This window comes from Labeo rohita, unplaced genomic scaffold (genome assembly GCF_022985175.1).
Source record: "Labeo rohita strain BAU-BD-2019 unplaced genomic scaffold, IGBB_LRoh.1.0 scaffold_2463, whole genome shotgun sequence".
NCBI lineage: Eukaryota > Metazoa > Chordata > Actinopteri > Cypriniformes > Cyprinidae > Labeo > Labeo rohita.
This window is the reverse complement of record NW_026128730.1, coordinates 1-7,105: the sequence shown is the minus strand read 5'-3', so window position 1 is coordinate 7,105 and position 7,105 is coordinate 1. Positions and strand designations below refer to the sequence as shown.

General features: G+C 47.7%; 1 non-coding gene and 2 pseudogenes across 1 annotated transcript; all 3 read right to left on the bottom strand.

Annotated features, from left to right (window-relative positions):
• Positions 1-1,678: 1,678 nt before the first annotated feature.
• Positions 1,679-1,770, bottom strand: LOC127159736 (uncharacterized; annotated as a pseudogene).
• Positions 1,771-2,611: 841 nt separating this feature from the next.
• LOC127159734 (U1 spliceosomal RNA) lies at positions 2,612-2,775 on the bottom strand. The gene has a single exon (XR_007826535.1). It is a non-coding gene; the product is annotated as a U1 spliceosomal RNA (small nuclear RNA).
• A 436-nt stretch (positions 2,776-3,211) lies between these two features.
• LOC127159735 (uncharacterized) lies at positions 3,212-3,382 on the bottom strand (annotated as a pseudogene).
• Between the last annotated feature and the right edge of the window lie 3,723 nt (positions 3,383-7,105).

Below are 7,105 nucleotides of genomic sequence, written 5' to 3'. Positions count from 1 at the left end.
AGGCCCAGCTCTTCGGGCCGTGGGGAGAAGTGGACACAGGTGGACTTGATTTGGTTTTTAAAAACAATGATTTTAAAATTTTAGGTGTGAAATTTGACAGAGAAGGTGGAGGACGGGGAAACTGGACGGACATTTTAGGGAAAGTTAGGCAACGACTAGGGTTTTGGGGACTAAGACAGTTGACATTTGAGGGCAAGGTTTTAATTTTTAAATCTGTGATTTTACCTCTCATTCTACTTGTCTCTTCTGTTTTTAGTCCACCACGGAAATTCCTGATGAAGTTGGAGAGGGCGGTATTTTACTTCCTGTGGGGGTCCAAGTGGGAGCGCCTAAAGAGAGACGTAATCAAGAAGAAGGCAGAAAATGGAGGAAAAGGCCTCCCAGACCCTCACCTGTTTTTAGGCAGTCGTTTTACCGCACTTCACATACAATATGCAGTGACCCCATCCAGTGGAAACAAGACAGCGGCCATGACCCGATTCTGGATGGGGTCCTATCTAAGAACATTAAAGATTTTACCTGTTGATTTAAAAACCCCAGTGTCTTTTAACTTGCCTAAGGAGTACTGTTTTATCAAGAAATTTTTAAAGAAGTTTGTTTTAGAGAATCAAGATGTCACCATTTTAACTAACCACAAGCATCTTGTCTCTCTTGTGCAGGACCGGGAACCGGTGAGTCCAGTTCCAGGCCTCACATTAAGTGAGGCCAAACAAGTTTGGAGGAACGCTGCTCACCCCGCTCTCCAGAACAGGCACAAAGACTTATCGTGGATGGCGGCTCATGAGATCCTCCCGGTCAGGGCGGTTATGCACTCCAGAGGCATGGCCAAAAACCCGACATGTCCACGGTCCGGATGTAACTTCCCGGAGACCGTGCGACATCTGCTCTGGGAGTGCGGCGCTGCGCGGGACCTGTGGGCCAAGACCGGCCCCCTGTATTTCCCGTGCCTACCAGCAGGTGGGGCCCAGATAGGGTACCAGCTCGCCATCCTTGGGGTGGGCCGGGGCTTGAAGGATTTGACAGCACAGGATTTTACCTCGCTCTGGCTCACCCTCAACGTCATCAAGGATGCCATCTGGGCCACCAGAAATCTGCTGGTGGGGAAGCGCGTTACGGTACCCCTCCATGCATGCGAGCTAAAGGTAACATCAATGCTGCAGGGGTACCGGGCGACGATATTCGGACGAGGGGGCCGGGGCCGCACAGAAAGGGTCCCGGCCGCCACCGTCGCTGGCCGCCCGTAGATGCACCCTCACCACTCTGGCTACGGGAACAGCGGGCCAGCGGGCCGGAGGAGAGAGGTTCTCCGCTGAGCCCAGGAAATAAGATCTCACTGGCTTGTTCTGGGGAGTGGGGTGATGACTTGCTTGTTAAGGACTCACCCCCGGTCTTGCACAAGAGATGAATTTTTTTTTTTTTTTTTTTTTTTTTTTTTTTTTTTTAATTGGTGTTTTACTGTGTTTTACTGTACAAGATGCTTGTGTTTTCATTTTAAATCTGTATATTACTTTTAACACTCACACCTTTTAAAACACGACAAGAAATGGACTTTTAAAACAAGCAAACACAATGGTTTTTTTTTTTTAAAAAAAGAAAGGCTTTGTTTTTGTTTTGTTTTTATTAAGATTGTATTTACTTTTAAACCATGTGTTTGTATTTCTTTTACTCTTGCTTGTTTTTTGTGTATTAAAAGGAAAAAATATGTGTGAAAAAGTATACTGATAAGAACAGATACTACACTTGATCTTAGCCAAAAGGCCGAGAAGCGATGGCGCCGAGAGGCAGCGGGGAGGAAGCCGGAAACAGCGACGCCGGTCTCGGCCGCGGGCGGCCGCAGAGACCCCACACGCCGGGGGACGGTGGCACCCACCCCCGCCTCCAACGTGACCGAGCCCCGCCCCGATCGGCCTGGCGGCGGCTCTGCAGCGATGGAACGTACGGCGTCGCTCGTAACTCCCGAACGGTTTGTCGCAGAGCCAAGTGCCTCGTGTCATCGGAATGCTTGGCTCGAGACGAACGAGAGGCAGGTCTCGGACGGGCCGGGCGTTCCGGCGAAATTTTCGGCTATTTTGGATTTTGTTGAAAACCTACTTTTGCAAGCTAGCGCTAGGCATTGGGCCCGGTCCGGCCCAGAGCGGCGCGGAAAGGTTCTCTGGAGTCCGACTGTCCGAGGCGATCCAAGAAAAGCGGAAATTTCCATTCACCTCGGCGAGGGCACCCCAAAACGTTCGCAGGTCGCGTGGCCGAGTTTGCGAAAATGGCTCTAACTCTCCGGAGGAATGAGATCATTTCAGCCAAATCGCTACACCTACGTACGGGCCCGGTCTGTGGTCAGGTGCAAAGGGGCGCTGCGGCTGGCCACTTGGTGGCGCTGTAAGATGAAAAGAAAATGGGGGGAAAGGGTACAAAAAGGACAGCCAAACAAACACGCAAACAGCTACGCAACGCTCAGCCCGTGGGAAATTTGAACTGAACCGGCCACCAGGGAGCAACTTTTCAAGAGACAGAAGCCCCCGCTCTGAGCGACTCCTTGACCCACAGGTCACCCAAAAAGGAAACAACAACGGCCACCGAAACCCAACCCATCGGCTTCTTTTCAACCAAAGAGACACAGGGGAGAGCGCGAACGCAGTCCCCCACTACCATAAATTATGCAGTCGAGATTCCCACATTTGGGGAATTCGCAGGGGTCAGCACGGCCGGAGTGCAATGGACGAGCCTCGCCCTGGGTGAACCACCTTCTTGATCATGGTGTCTCCCCTGCCAGGTAAGTATGAAGGCCCCGGCCGCCTGTCAGAGGGACCACTTCCCCATCTACCCTCCTGATCAACGGTGACCCACCCCAAGCAAAGGGAGGACGGGCACCTCGCGTCGCTGGCCTGCGCTGTGCGTGACCAGCCCTGGACAATTAAGGCGACTCCCGGTAATCAAACACACCTGATTGGAGATGGGCGTGTCAGAGGAGAGGTCTCGAGAGGCGGGAACCGACCACAGCAGCACCCCCATCATGTTGCTCGGCTGTTAGCCACGACAAGCGCACCGCTCCTGGAGACACCGCAGCACCAGCTTCTGGACCAGCGCTACCCGGCCCTGGACACGTAAGGCGACTCCCACCCTGTTACAGCCGACTCCCCGCAATCGAACAGACCTGGTCGGAAGCGCCAGCTCGTCGAGAACCCCTTGCTTTGCTATTAGTCACGACAGAAAAAGGAGGAAGCGCACCGTTCCTGGAGACACTGCAATACCAGGCCGATGCGTGGAGTGGACGGAGCAAGCCCCGGCTCCAGCTCCGTGATCCAAAAATCAATTTAATATGTAGTCCCCGGGTAGGGGACGTATCAGATATTAAACTGATAAGAACAGATTTTTCTTTCGAAAATGTTTTATTGTCACCATTTTCAATTTTCAAAGTATCGCTTCTCGGCCTTTTGGCTAAGATCAAGTGGTCTGGTCGGACGGCAGTGACAGCGATCGCCTCTTGTGGGACATTTTGGGCCTGTGTGTTTGCTTGTCGCACAGAGCCCCCATCCTTCAGGAGGTAAAGGACAAGCGGTTTTTTATTTGGCGACGACCCGTTCTCTCGGGGAATCTTCTTGTTTTAAAGGTAAGAGTTTTAACTTATTTATTTGTGTAATTCATTGTTTGCTTTTAGCCGCAGCGTGCTAGTGGTGCCTCCGCCATGTCGGCTGCTCGTGCCGGCGTGAGGAGGCACCACAGCGTGCGTTTTAACTTTAAGAAAAAAGAGGATGGTACTCTCCTGTCTATGTCCAGGTTGGACTTTTCTAGGAAGTACATCCAACAGTTACTTGAATTCAAGGCGGTTGAAATTAATTGTTTAATGACTTTGCCCCAGAATCGTGGTTTTGATGTGAGTTTTGCATCTGCTTCTTTGCTGAACACTTTCTGGTCTCGGTTTGAAATATGTAAAGCCAATTTTTCCATGTTCACAGTGGAAAAACTGACTGACAATTCACTGAAAGTGGTGATTGTTAGGATGTTTAATGAAACTGTGAGTGGGGAGGACATAGCAGTGTGGTTGGCAAGATATTGCTCTGTTCGAGGACAACCAGTCAAGGTTTTAGATGAGGATGGCATCTGGAGTTGTGCGTGGAGAGTGCCCATCAAACAATGGGCAGATCCCAACAGCTACCATGGCCTGAGTCACATACCTTCTATGATTGTGTTGGGTGAGAACAGAGGTTACATACACTATCAAGGGATGCCCAAGCTTTGTCGCAAGTGTGGCAAACTTGGACATCTCGCTGAGGCATGTCAGGAAGTAGTGTGCAGGAAGTGTAGAGAAATTGGGCACACTTTTGAGGAGTGTCAAAATGGCAGAAAGTGCAACCTCTGTGGGGAATTAACCCATCTCTACAGAGATTGTCCAAAAAGTTTTGCCAACAAACTGAAAAGCAGCAAAATGGCCGCCCCACCAGAACAGCAAGCCAACGAGGAGGCGGTTCCTGAGGCTTTGGCGGGAGATTCAAATTTCCCGCCAACCTCAGGGATTGGACAGGAAGGAGGAAGTGGGGCGGTCACAGGGGTGGAGTCAAGCGAACAGAGGGAGGAAGCCACTCCCCAACTAGATGAAAATGGAGAAAAAATGGAGGACGAAGAGGAGGAAACGGCTTCCTCCCTAAAAACCGTCTCGGAGGTTGGTGGGGGGGATAGTGGGAGTGAAACTGATTGTTCACTCCCAAATGCTCAAGTGCAAAAAAGACCCGCGGGATCTCCTCTGCTTGAAACAGAGGAGAAAAAAGCTAGGGCAGCACATCGACTTGATAGTTCTGATTCAGAAGATCAAGAACGCATGTGGCTCCTAGAGTCCCCTAATGAGGTTTCATTTTTGCACTTCAAGCTAAGAACATCGTCACCAAAGGAGCTGCAAGAGGGTCTCTCTGTAGCACCTGAGGTGTCGACCACTTTCTCTTCTGATCCCAGTTCCTCTGGGAAAAAGAAAGGGAAAGTGAAACAAGATATAACATGATTTTAATCATATTTCTGTAGTCCTTTGTGTTGCTTCTTTTAAATGTCTTATACCTCTTTTTTAACCGTACTGCTCATGGCTCTCACCATCTCCACAATAAATGTGAGAAGCGTGAAGAGCAATATACGAGCACAGAGCGTTTTATCCTATTTAAAAATTTTAAAGTCAGATGTGTTTTTATTACAAGAATGTGCTTTGCCTTTTTTATTGAGTTATAGGAAATGGGAGGAGCTTTGGACCCCCGGTTCATCCATCTGGAGTGGGTCCAATTTTAATAAAAACGATGGTGTTGCTATTTTAATTAACAATCCAAATATCTTGGTGAAGGGCAGCACTGTGGTGAGGGATGGGCGGGCAATTTTAGCAAATCTGACTTTTTTAGGCAAGGATTTTAACATTTTAAATGTGTATGGTTTTACTGAAAAAAATGATAGGTATGAGCTTTTAGAAGACCTGCAGCCCCACATGTTAGGTAGGGCTCCCTTAGTGGTAGCAGGGGATTTTAATTGTGTTTTATCGAAAAAGGACAGGAAGAGGGTAGGGGAGGATTTTAAAGTTGATAAGTCATCAGTTTTATTACAAAGTTTCCTCCGAGATTTTAGGTTAGTGGACTGTTTTAAAGCAATGCATCAGAGAGAGGAGGGCTTCACCTGGTTCAGTGGTGATGGCACCAGAGCCTCTCGTATCGACTACATTTTTACACGAGACTGCCCGCCAACTGATGCTACATTGACCCCCCTCTTCTTTTCCGATCACATAATGCTGTCGTGCACCCTTTCACTCCCTACTGGTGTGACTGTAGGTGGAGGGCTGTGGAAGCTGAACTGCTCCCTTTTAGAGGATGAGGATGTAGTCAGAGAGTATAGGGAGCAGTTCAGTCAATGGCAGACCCTCCAAGACTTTTATGATTCACGAGCACAGTGGTGGGAGATGGTGAAGGAACGGACGAGACAGTATTTTAGGAAAATAGGCAGGGAAAAAAAGAAAAGGCTAACACGGCGCATGATGGGGCTGCAAAAACGACTACAGAGGTATTTTAACCTTTTAAACAATGGTTTTGATTTTAATGAAGATATTAAAAAAGTTAAGGAAGAGATGTCAGTTTTATCCGAAATACAAAGTAAAAGTGTTATTTTAAGGAGTAGGGAAAAAGAGATAGAGGAAGGTGAAAAGTGTACCAGGTACTTTTTTAAAAAGATCATTTCACGGGGTGGGGCAATTACTGTTTTAAAAAGTCGAGGGAGGGAGTTTTGCACCAATCAAGACATTTTAAAGGAAACAGAATCTTTTTATCAAAATTTATATAATGAAAAAGAGGTACACACCAACATAGTAGAAGAGGTCTTAGGTTTTTAGAAAGAAAAGTTGACAGTAAATGCACTATTTTATCCCAAGATTTTACTGTTTTAGAAATGCAAACAGCTCTTAAAAGTTTTAAACGAGGAAAGTCCCCTGGAGTAGATGGGCTTCCTCTAGAGTTTTATTTGACATTTTGGGATATTTTAGCGCAGGACTTACTGACCGTTTTTAAAGAATTTGAGACTTTCGACAGACTTCCTGACAGCTTTAGGATAGGGATAGTTTCACTTTTACACAAAAAAGGGGACAAGACTGACTTACGGAACTGGCGACCAATTACGCTTTTAAACTTTGATTGCAAACTTTTTAGCAAAATTTTATCTATGCGTATGTCGACCGTTTTAAAGGACGTTATCCACCCGGATCAAGCATGTGCTGTGCCCGGGAGGAAGATCACGGACAGCTTGATACTGATCAGAGACGCCATCTGTTACGCGAGAGACAGAAGCATTCGGCTAGTAGTCCTAAATTTAGATTTTGAAAAAGCATTCGACCGCATCTCGCACCAGTTCCTTTTTAAGGTACTGGAAAAAATGGGGTTTCCAGGGAGATTTATAGCTTGGGTGGGACTGCTATACAACCATCTGGTCAGCAGAATTGTAGTTAATGGGCATTTATCCAAAAATGTGAATATCCACAGCGGCGTCCGTCAGGGGTGCCCATTATCTCCTCTCCTGTACGTGGTTTGTATTGAGCCACTGGCACAGATCTTGAGAAGGGACAAATGGATTAAAGGACTGGACCTACCTGGGACAGGTG